Source organism: Triticum dicoccoides, chromosome 6B, assembly GCF_002162155.2.
Source record: "Triticum dicoccoides isolate Atlit2015 ecotype Zavitan chromosome 6B, WEW_v2.0, whole genome shotgun sequence".
Classification (NCBI taxonomy): domain Eukaryota; kingdom Viridiplantae; phylum Streptophyta; class Magnoliopsida; order Poales; family Poaceae; genus Triticum; species Triticum dicoccoides.
In genome coordinates, this window is record NC_041391.1 from 94218259 (window position 1) to 94231294 (window position 13036).

Below are 13036 nucleotides of genomic sequence, written 5' to 3' on the forward strand. Positions count from 1 at the left end.
ACTCAGATACATGTGTGGGTACATAGACAACACCATGTCCCTAATAAGCCTCTAGTTGACTAGCTCGTTGATCAATAGATGGTTGCGGTTTCCTGACCATGGACATTGGATGTTGTTGATAATGGTATCACATCATTAGGAGAATGATGTGATGGACAAGACCCAATCCTAAGCCTAGCACAAAGATCGTGTAGTTTGTATGCTAAAGCTTTTCTAATGTCAAGTATCATTTCCTTAGACCATGAGATTGTGCAACTCCCAGATACCGTAGGAATGCTTTGGGTGTACCAAACGTCACAACGTAACTGGGTGGCTATAAAGGTGCACTACGGGTATCTCCGAAAGTGTCTGTTGGGTTGGCACGAATCGAGACTGGGATTTTTCACTCCGGTTGACGGAGAGGTATCTCTGGGCCCACTCGGTAGGACATCATCATAATGTGCACAATGTGACCAAGGGGTTGATCACGGGATGATGTGTTACGGAACGAGTAAAAAGACTTGCTGGTAACGAGATTGAACAAGGTATCGACATACCGACGATCGAATCTTGGGCAAGTACAATACCGCTAGACAATGGGAATTGTATACGGGATCGTTTGAGTCCTTGACATCGTGGTTCATTAGATGAGATCATCGTGGAACATGTGGGAGCCAACATGGGTATCCAGATCCCGCTGTTGGTTATTGACCGGAGAACGTCTCAGTCATGTCTGCATGGTTCCCGAACCCGTAGGGTCTACACACTTAAGGTTCGATGACGCTAGGGTTATAGGGAATAGATATACGTGGTTACCGAATGTTGTTCGGAGTCCCGGATGAGATCCCGTACGTCACAGGAGTTCCGGAATGGTCCGGAGGTAAATATTTATATATGCGAAGTCCTGGTTTGGCCACCGGAAAAGTTTCGGGTGTTATCGGTAATGTACCGGGACCACCGGGAGGGTCCCGGGGGTCCACCAAGTGGGGCCACCGGCCCCAGAGGGTAGCATGGGCCAAGTGTGGGAGGGGACCAGCCCCAGGTGGGCTGGTGCGCCCCCCCACAAGGTCCCAAGGCGCCAAGGGTTTGGGGAGGGGGCTCCTCCACCTTGCTTGGGGGGCAAGTTTCCCCCTCTTTCCCGCTTGGCCGCCACCCTAGATGGGTTTTTGGGGCAGCCGCAGCCCTTCGGGTGGGAACCCTAAGGGGGTCGCAGCCCCCTCCCTCTCCCCTATATATACTTGTGACATGTTCTCCTCTTGTTGTCTTGAGTGGAGGCTTCATCATTTCTTGAACTGGATCGTGAAGACTTTCTGAAGCCCTTCTTCTTGGTGAATTTCTGGAACTTCTTCACAGGCATAGCAAGTTCCCTTCCAATGTCTTCAGGATCATCAGAACCGCAGTCAAATTCTTCTTCTTCAGATGAGGAAACAACTTTTTCCTTCAAAGCACGAGTTCGGCCATAGTTGGGTCCATAGATATCTCTTTTCTCAGAAAGATGGAACTCATGTGTGTTGAGCCTCTCAAGTATATCAGACGAATCGAGAGTCTTGAAGTCAGGACGTTCTTGTATCATGAGGGCAAGGGTGTCAAAGGAGCTGTCAAGAGATCTCAGCACCGTCTTGACGATTTCATGCTTGGTGATTAGTGGCGCCGAGAGCCTGAAGCTCATTCGTGATATCGGTGAGGCGATCAAACGTGAGCTGGACATTTTCATTGTCGTTTCTCTTGAAGCGGTTTAAGAGATTGCGAAGAACACTGATTCTCTGGTCTCTCTGTGTAGAGACGCCTTCATTGACCTTGGATAGCCAGTCCCAGGCTAGCTTTGACGTTTCCAGAGCACTCACACGGCCATACTGTCCTTTGGTCAGATGACCACAGATGATGTTCTTTGCAGTCGAGTCTAGTTGAATGAACTTCTTGACATCAGCAGGGGTGACACCTTCACAAGTTTTTGGAACGCCGTTCTTGACGACATACCAGAGGTCGACATCAATGGCTTCAAGATGCATGCGCATCTTATTCTTCCAGTAGGGATATTCTGTTCCATCGAACACGGGGCAAGCAGTGGAGACTTTGATTATCCCTGCAGTCGACATAGCTAAACTCCATGTGGTTAAACCGAATCACAAAGAACAAGGGAGTACCTTGCTCTGATACCAATTGAAAGTGCTAGTTATCGACTAGAGGGGGGGTGAATAGGTGATTTTTATCAAAGTCTTCAAAACTTGGAAGTTTCGAAGACAAACAATAGAAATGACCTAATTGATATGCAGCGGAAGATAAACTACAACAAGCAAGCCATAGTCCAGTATGCAATAGTGTTAACGTACGAAGACTAATAGCAGCTAGGTAGTAGGATCAGGATGGAAGATAGTATAAAGCCAATCAACAATAGCAGTCAAGCAATGAAGTCAATCAGATAAGACAGATAAGCAATGACTTCACGAAGACAAACTCAAAGTAAAGGAGGGAAGAGATAGAACCAGTCACTTGTTGAAGACACAGGATTTGTTGGACCAGTTCCAGTTGCTGTGACAACTGTATGTCTGGTTAGGGAGGCTGAGATTCAACTCAGAAGACCGTGTCTTCACCTTATTCTCCTTGAGCTAAGGACACACAGTCCTCGCCCAATCACTCTGGTAAGTCTTCAAGGTAGACTTCCGAACCTTCACAGATTTCGTTCACCCGGCAATCCACAATGACTCTTGGATGCTCAGAACGCGACGCCTAACCGGTTGGAGGATACACAGTCCTCAAGTGTAATAAGTCTTCAGGTCACACAGACAGAAAGACTTCAGTGATGCCTAACACTCTTTGGCTCTGGGTGTTTGGGCTTTATCCTCGCAAGGATTCCTCTCTCAAAGGCTTCGAGGTGGGTTGCTCTCAAAATGACAAACGCCGTAAACTAACTCTGAGAATCCACCAATATATGGTGTAGGAGGTGGGCTATTTATAGCCACAAGGCAACCCGACCTGATATGTCCGAAATGACCCTGGGTCACTAAGGAACTGACACATGTTCCAACGGTTAGATTTCAAACACACATGGCAACTTTACTTGGGCTACAAGCAAAGCTGACTCATCCAGCTCTGGATAAGATTTGCTCTCATTGTCTTCGCTCAAAGACATAGGATTTGGGTTGAGCATCACTTCAGTCACTCTGACTTACTTCACTTGGACCCCACTTAACAGTGCGGTGGTTCCTATGACTCAACAAAGAAGAAAAGGATACAACGAAACAACTCAGTCTTCGCGCTCCATAGTCTTCACTCAATGTCTTCTCATGTCATAGACTTCAGTGTGAATATCTTCACACACCACCATTTTCTTCAATGTCTTCATACATTTTTACGGGTCATCTCCGGTAGGTAAACCAAATCAATGAGGGACACTACCTGCGTTATCCTGCAATTCTCACAAACGCATTAGTCCCTCAACCAACTTTGTTGTCAATACTCGAAAACCAACTAGGGGTGGCACTAGATGCACTTACACTCTCCCACCGGAACGCATGACCGGTCGTCAAGACCACAGACACGGTTAGACGAGTCCAATACACTATTCTTCACAATGGCCCGGATAAACATGAGCCAGGGGCTGCACATGTGTCCCCACAAATAATACGAGGGGCTGAGAACATGTAACACAATCCCACAGTTCGGCTTGCCTCGTTAACAGGCCGGATCTCGAAAATTTCTCGAGCATAACTAACTTTTCGCACGTTTTCTTTTTCTTTCATTCTCGCAGACACTACTAGTGCGACACCCTTCCAGGATACGGCACAACGGAGACACAGGCGCAGACGTCCAGCAGGGCCCCGCCCACAGGTTTCTCTTTAGATTAAGCCCCTGCATAAACCTTCTTTACTGTCTCTTGTTGCTCAACGTCCCTTGGGTATTTCATACACCTGTAAGGGACACTGGCATTTTAGACTTTTTGCCACGACAGATAAGTGCGCGTAACTGGAACCACAGGGTCAAGGGCGTTATTCAGCCCAATATATGTTATAAAGTCCGAATACCTCCGGGAGTGTTTGGCGTCACGAGTTTGGCCTTATATGCATCAGCTTCGAATCATGTATTTGGTCAAATGTTGGGTTAGCCCGATTCCTGGGTTTGCTGCCTTACATTCCGTTCTATCGGCTAAGGCGGCCAAAGGAGAACTACTACGATTGTGCCCTGGTTATTCCGGATGAGCACCTCAGTAGAGAAAGCCAAAAACTGACTGTCATGATATAGCGAGAGACTGATCAACCACTCGAGGACTCATCGGAATCTATAGGATTCCTCCGCATTAACGAAGAACCGATCTGTCGGTCAAGTACGCGCACCATATCCGGATGCACGCAGAAGTACCAGGGGCTATATAGTAGCCCCACCCTTCAACTCCTACGGCTAAGCGAAAGTGTTACAGCTATATAGTCAGGTTGCCTGGTTCGACGTGCGATCACCTCCTTAATGGACCGAGACTTTGGATCAAGCGTGTTCACGCATATTTTCTCGAACACCCCCGCATTATGTGCGTGGGGCTGAAGCCAGCGACTGCTAACTTTCATGATTATATGCATATATAAACAGCCGCACAGGAGACACTATAATACTTTCAGGCAAAAGTATACAAAAAGCAGCCGCCTCCATAATTAAACACATAGTTGTTTACAATTTCATCACTCAAACATAACATTCTTGGAGCACTGGGCCTCTATTCTACGAGCACCTTCTATAACCTGCTCAAAATAGTGCTTGGCTGGGTCTTGGCTTCCTGCCGGACCCCGAGTTGCAATATGGGAGGCCTCCATATCCGCCCAATATGTTTTCACACGGGCAAAAGCCATCCACGCACCCTCTATGCACGCCGATCTCTTCATGGCATCAATCTGCGCTCTGGCACCAAATAATCGTTGCACCAAACCAAAGTAACTGTCCGGCTTCGGCTCCTTTGGCCACAGATGGTCTATTACAGACCTCATTGCAAGGCCGGCCTATGGAGCTCGGCTATGGCGGCCATTTTCTCACTCAAGGGTAGGGAGCGCGCTGGAGCATTAAATTGTGACCAGAACACCCTCTCCATTTTGTTATCCTCATGATCCTTGAAAAGCCTGGTCGCATCAGCAGCACTCTTCGCCAAGTCTGCATACTCATCTGCGGTTCTCCATAGCTTATCCAACGGAGCATACTTTGGATCTAAAAACTTCATCCGCAACACATAAGGACTTCCGGCCACGATTTCTCAGGCTTGGTGAAGTTCCTCCCGTGCGTCTCTACTCTGAGAGCGCATCTCTTTAGCCGAATCCATCGCCTTCTTTAGGTCAGCCGCCTTTGTTTGATTCTCCTTTTCGAGAAGCTCATACCGGTCGGCGGCATCCCTCAGCTCCACAGCCATCTCGGCTATCTTCTCCTCGCTTCGGAGATGAGCAGCCTGTTCGGCCTTTAATTCTTCGGCTGCCTTTAGAGCAGCTGCATTGCTAATACGAGCTTGTTCCTTGGCTAGAGCAAGCTCCGCCCTCAGGGCTTCAACGACAGCAGCTCTGCCTACAACTACATAACATCACATTAATATTTCTACCTTCTTTCAAAAATATATGTGGATATAGGAAAGCATACTCTGCGACTCCTCGAATCGCTTGTTCACAAGCGTGATGTCGGCCTCCACAACGTCAATTTGCCGCCTCAATTCGGCGCATTCAGCGGCCTGGTCTATGGCCGAACCCTTAATGATCTGCACATCAATACAAGTGCGACCATTATCTGGGAGTTTGATCCTCCAGTTGCCGCCTTGGGCTAGCATCCATAGTCTTAGGGGCTACTACCTATACGGAGCGCATGTATCGCGTGCGGCTCAACTAAAAATTGCGGCTTACCACAAAGCCTTTGAGCAGGCCCCTAAAAGCTTAGTTTAAACCATTTGTAGCGGAGGAGATTTTCTCCAACACCGTACCCATTAGGGTATGATGACCCTCCAAGAGAGCAGCTGACTCCAGGAGGCCCGTCAGTGTGTTCGGCCGGACACCGGACTCTCCCGGACCCTTTTTACTGTCCGCCACGGGAGCCGAACGCACTGGGCTCGGGGCGGCCGAAGTGTTAGCTTCCGGACCCATTGGATCCGGACTCTTCCGTGACGATACCTCAGGGTCGCCCGCCTCACGGGGCGGAGAGGCAGGTGGGGTTTCACTCTCCATCATCTCCGGAAGAAGATCCCCCGAAGACGAACCCTGTTGAGATGAACTGCTGGCCGGGCTACAAAAAACAGGTCCCGGATATTATTCTCAGAGGAAAAAGCAATAAGATCATGGCTTAATTAAACTTACAGCTCGGTGGAGGGCTGGCCCGTTTGCGGGCACTGTGCAGTGAGGACGCCCTTTGGGGCAGGGCCCTTTGGCGAAGTTCTTTTCCCTTGTTTAGGCGCCCCCATCTCCAAATCTTCGGAGGCGGCCCTCTTCTTCTCGTGAGGGGAGGAAACCTCAGAATCGCCTCCCCGATTCTCCTCCGCCGTGGAGGCGCTGATTCCCCCAGTTCGGATGCGCAATGTGTGAGGCCCACTCTTGGCCTCCACACTCTCCCCTTCAGCTCTCTCTGGTGGCACCCGACTTAGTGTCCGTTCAAGGATCCTGGCCATTGCCAGGCCAGGCAAACCTTCGGGAAGAGGGGCCGGACACCTGATCCTCTCCGCCTTACTAAGCCAATCATGGTTGTGGACAGTGTTCAGATCAATGCTATGACATATATAAGCCAGGTGTTCAGTTATAGGGTTACTTACTTGGGTATCAAGGCGATTGCAGCTCAGGCCCGCATCCTCGGTGGTGTCCGGACACTTTATTTGTGGTCCAAAGAACAACTTATATATCCCTTCGGGTGTCACGCTGAGGAAGTGTTGAATGGTCACCTTTTGGATTGAATTCCCACATCCGAAGAGGCCGGCGTTTGCACGGCAGGATCTGCCGGACTAGCATTACTTGGATTATTTTAACAAGACTAAGGTCCCTCTCGAGGAGCTCCCGAATGCATCTTTGTAGCATTGGTACGTCGTTCACAGGCCGCCAGTTTAGTCCCACGTTGGCCCACGATGCAAGTTGAGGTGGAGGGTCTGAGCGGAAGGCAGGCGCGGCCGCCCACTTTGAGCCTCGGGGAGGTGTGACATAGAACCACCTCTGTTGCCATAAATCAGATACCTCCGGGAAGGAGCCTTCGGGCCACGGGGCATCAGCGTTCCTTCTTATTATGGCGCCTCCGCACTCTGCGTGTCGCTTGTCAATTATCTTCGGCTTCACACTGAAAGTCTTGAGCCATAAGCCGAAGTGGGGGCAATGTGAAGGAAGGCTTCACACACAACGATGAATGACGAGATGTGGAGGATAGAATCCGGAGCTAGGTCGTGGAAATCTAGCCCGTAGTAGTGCATGAGCCACCTCACGAAGGGATCAAGCATAAGACCTAAGCCCCAGAGGAAGTGGGAGACAAGTACGACGTTCTCGTTGGTCTCGGGAGTGGGGATAACCTGTTCGGGAGCAGGAAGCCTGTGCTTGACATCGGCGGTCAAATACCCAGCCTCCCTAAGCTTCGCAATATCCTCCTCTGTGACAGAGGAAGCCATCCATCGGCCTTGATGGCCAGATCCGGACATGATAGAAGATGCGGGGTGCTTAAGCTCGGGCTTTAGGTGTTGGGACTCAGGGTGCGAGATGTGCGAGCGTGGAGACAGAGGGATATGCCTCGGCTCCTTTATAAAGGGGGAAGAATATCAAGCGTCCCCGAACGTGGTCGTTCGGGACTTGCCTAAAAACGCGGGGCCATGCCAACAGGCACGGTTGGATTACCCATACCCGTATTGATGAGAATCATGCGATAAGGGGAACCCGATCTCTGCTCTGACATGACATGCCAAGGAAACTGCCTCATGGCATGTGCGGTATCAAGTTGTAAGAACGGTTCGAATAAAAGCCGGACCATGGCGTGGTGTCACTTTTCGAAGAATTGTTAGCAGATTGAATTCGTGGGTTATTATCATTCTCCCTACGGTGATATATGGAATGATTATCTTGCACAGCCGGACACGGTCCTTGTGTTCGGAATTCATCTTGAAGTATTCGGAGATGGAATCCGCCTCGCAATGCCGAAGACAATCTACACGCCGGACTCATCGTCATTGAAGCCTGGTTCACGGGCTACTGAGGGAGTCCTGGATAAGGGGGTATCCGGACAGCCGGACTATGTGCTTTGGCCGGACTATTGGACTATGAAGATACAAGATAGAAGACTTTGTCCCGTGTCCGGATGGGACTCTCCTTGGCGTGGAAGGCAAGCTTGGCGATTCGGATGTAGATCTCCTCCTCTGTAAACCGACTCTGTGTAACCCTAGCCCCCTCCGGTGTCTATATAAACCAGAGGGTTTAGTCTGTAGGACTCATCATCATCATCATTACCATCAACAATCATACCATAGGCTAGCTTCTAGGGTTTAGCCTCTCTGATCTCGTGGTAGATCAACTCTTGTAATACTCATATCATCAAGATCAATCAAGAAGGAATTAGGGTATTACCTCCATCGAGAGGGCCCGAACCTGGGTAAACATCGTGTCCCCAGTCTCCTATTACCATTAGCCTTAGGTGCACAGTTCAGGACCCCCTACCTGAGATCCGCTGGTTTTGACACCGACAGACGCCACGCTCATCCTCTAGCTGGCGGGCAACGAGGCCCACGGCCGCGGCCCTCAGAATGGTTGGCTCATCTTCGTTGGTGGCGGCACCCCTGTTCCCTCCATGGTTTTCTCCACAACCGGCGTATCCTGCAACGGCATCCACTCCGGTAAGCTTCGATTTCTCCCCCTTGCAGATGAGTTCATAGTTAGATTTGATTGTTCACATTGGATTGGTTTGGATTGGATCCAATTTTTCTATCGGTTTCGATCCGAATCCACTACATTTAGGTTGAATCAGACCAATGCTAGTGTTGATAGTGGTTAGATGAGAATGGTGTTGCCTTAGTCATGCTAGATTGGTGCATAGCGGTCTGTTCTTGCCACATTGTTACTACCTAGGTAGATTGGTTTGTTCATGTTGTTGGGGAACATAGTATTTCAAAAAAAAATCTATGATCACGCAAGATCTATCTAGGAGAAGCATAGCAATGAGCGGGGAGAGTGTGTCCACGTACCCTCGTATACCAAAAGCGGAAGCGTTTAGTAACGCGGTTGATGTAGTCGAACGTCTTCATGATCCAACCGATCCATGCACCGAACGTACGACACCTCCGTGTTCAGTACACGTTCATCTCGATGACGCCCCCCGTACTCTTGATTTGAGGTCGAGGGAGAGTTCCGTCAGCACGACGGCGTGGCGACGGTGATGTGGAAGTTACCGGCGCAGGGCTTCGCCTAAGCACTACGACAATATGACCGAGGTGTGTAACTATGGAGGGGGGCACCGCACACGGCTAAGAGAAGACTTGGTGTGTCTTTGGGGTCCCCCCTCCTACGTATATAAAGGAGGGGGGAAGAGGTGGCCGGCCCAAGGGGGGCGTACCAGGTGTGGGGAGTCCTACTAGGACTCCCTAGTCCAAGTGGGATTCCTTTCCTCTTTCGTTTTTCGGAGTAGCAAAGGGGGAAGGAGAGGGAGAGTAGGAGAGGGAAAAGGGGGGCGCCACCCCCACCCCTTGTCCAATTCGGACTGGCAAGGGGGGCGCGCGCCACCTCATGGCCGGCCCTCTCTCTTCTCCACTAAGGCCCATGATGGCCCGTTAACTTCCGGGGGGGCGGGGGGTCCGGTAACCCCTGGTACTCCGAAACTCATCCGAAACATCCCGAACCATTCCGGTGTCCGAATGTGACCTTCCAATATATGAATCTTTACCTCTCGAACATTTCGAGACTCCTCGTCATGTCCGTGATCTCATCCGGGACTCCGAACAAACTTCGGTCATCAAATCACATAACTCATAATACAAATCGTCATTGAACATTAAGCGTGCAGACCATACGGGTTCGAGAACTATGTAGACATGACCGAGACACATCTCTGGTCAATAATCAATAGCGGAACCTGGATGCTCATATTGGCTCCCACATATTCTACGCAGATCTTGATTGGTCAAACCGCATAACAAAATATGTTGTTCCCTTTGTCATCGGTATGTTACTTGCCCAAGATTCGATCGTCGGTATCATCATACCTAGTTCAATCTCGTTACTGGCAAGTCTCTTTACTCGTTCCGTAATGCATCATCCCATAACTAAATCATTAGTCACATTGCTTGCAAGGCTCATAGTGATGTGCATTACCGAGAGGGCCCAGAGATACCTCTTCGATACTCGGAGTGACAAATCCTAATTTTGATCTATGCCAAGTCAACAAACACCATCGGAGACACCTGTAGAGCATCTTTATAATCACCTAATTACGTTGTGACGTTTGATAGCACACTAAGTGTTCCTCCGGTATTCGGGAGTTGCATATATCATAGTCAGAGGAACATGTATAAGTTATGAAGAAAGCAATAGCAATAAACTAAACGATCATAGTGCTAAGCTAATGGATGGGTCTTGTTCATCACATCATTCTCTAATAATGTGATCTTGTTCATCAAATGACAATAGATGTCTTTGGCTAGGAAACTTAACCATCTTTGATTAACGAGCTAGTCAAGTAGAGGCATACTAGGGACACTCTGTTTGTCTATGTATTCACACATCTATTAAGTTTCCGGTTAATACAATTCTAGCATGAATAATAAACATTTATCATGATATAAGGAAATATAAACAACAACTTTATTATTGCCTCTAGGGCATATTTCCTTCAGTCTCCCACTTGCACTAGAGTCAGTAATCTAGATTACATAGTAATGATTCTAACACCCATGGAGTCTTGGTGCTGATCATGTTTTGCTCGTGAGAGAGGCTTAGTCAACGGGTCCGTAACATTCAGATCTGTATGTATTTTGCAAATCTCTATGTCTCCCTCCTTGACTTGATCACAGATGGAATTGAAGCGTCTCTTGATGTGTTTGGTTCTTTTGTGAAATCTGGATTCCTTTGCCAAGGCTATTGCTCCAGTATTGTCAAAAAAGATTTTCACTGGACCCGATGCACTAGGTATGACACCTAGATCGGATATGAACTCCTTCATCCAGACTCCTTCATTTGCTGCTTCTGAAGCAGCTATGTTCTCCGCTTCACACGTAGATCCCGCCACAACGCTTTGCTTGGAACTGCACCAACTAACAGCTCCACTGTTCAATATAAATACATATCGGGTTTGTGACTTAGAGTCATCCGGATCAGTGTCAAAGCTTGCATCGACGTAACCATTTACGAAGAGCTCTTTGTCATCTCCATAAACGAGAAACATATCCTTAGTCCTTTTCAGGTATTTCAGGATATTCTTGACCGTTGCCAGTGATCCACTCCTAGATTACTTTGGTACCTCCCTGCTAAACTAATAGCAAGGCACACATCAGATCTGGTACACAGCATTGCATACATGATAGAACCTATGGCTGAAGCATAGGAAATGACTTTCATTTACTCTCTATCTTCTACAGTGGTCGGGCATTGAGTCTAACTCAACTTCACACCTTGTAACACAGGCAAGAAGCCTTTCTTTGCTTGATCCATTTTGAAATTCTTCAAAATTTATCAAGGTATGTGCTTTTGTGAAAGTCCAATTAAGCGTCTTGATCTATCTCTATAGATCTTGATGCCCAATATATAAGCAGCTTCACCAAGGTCTTTCATGGAAAAATTCTTATTCAAGTATCCTTTTATGCTATCAAGAAATTCTGTATCATTTACGATGAACAATATGTCAGCCACATATAATATCAGAAATACTACAGAGCTCCCACTCACTTTCTTGTAAATACAGGCTTCTCCAAAAGTCTGTATAAAACCATATGCTTTGATCACACTATCAAAGTGTATATTCCAACTCCGAGAGGCTTGCACCAGTCCATAAATGGATCGCTGGAGCTTGCACACTTTGTTAGCACCTTTTGGATCGACAAAACCTTCTGGTTGCATCATATACAACTCTTCTTTAAGATATTCATTAAGGAATGTAGTTTTGACATCCATTTGCCAAATTTCATAATCATAAAATGCAACAACTGCTAACATGATTTGGACAAACTTAAGCATCGCTACGGGTGAGAAGGTCTTGTCATAGTCAACTCCTTGAACTTGTCGAAAACCTTTCGCAACAAGTCGAGATTTGTAGACAGTAACATTACCGTCAGCATCAGTCTTCTTCTTGAAGATCCATTTATTCTCTATGGCTTGCCGATCATCGGGCAAGTCAACCAAAGTCCACACTTTGTTCTCATACATGGATTCCGTCTCAGATTTCATGGCCTCAAGCCATTTCGCAGAATCTGGGCTCATCATCTCTTCCTCATAGTTCGTAGGTTCGTCATGATCAAGTAACATGACCTCCAGAACAGGATTCCCGTACCACTCTGGTGCGGATCTTACTCTGGTTGACCTACGAGGTTCGGTAGTAACTTGATCTGAAGTTTCATGATCATCATCATTAGCTTCCTCACTAATTTGTGCAGGAATCACTAGAACTGATTTTTGTGATGAACTACTTATTAATTCGGGAGTAGGTACAATTACCTCATCAAGTTCTACTTTCCTCCCACTTTCGAGAGAAACTCTTTCTTTAGAAGGATCCATTCTTAGCAACCAATATCTTTCGTTCGGATCTGTGATAGAAGATGTACCCAACAATCTCCTTTGGGTATCCTATGAAGACACATTTCTCCGATTTGGGTTCGAGCTTATCAGGTTGAAACTTTTTCACATAAGCATCGCAGCCCCAAACTTTAAGAGACGACAGCTTAGGTTTCTTGCCAACCCACAGTTCATATGGTGTTGTCTCAATGGATTTAGATGGTGCCCTATTTAACATGAATGCAGCCGTCTCTAAAGCATAATCCAAAAACGATAATGGTAAATTGGTAAGAGACATCATAGATCGCACCATATCTAATAAAGTACGGTTAGGACGTTTGGACACACCATTACGCTTTTGTCACACACCACGAAACTTCGGTGCCATCTAT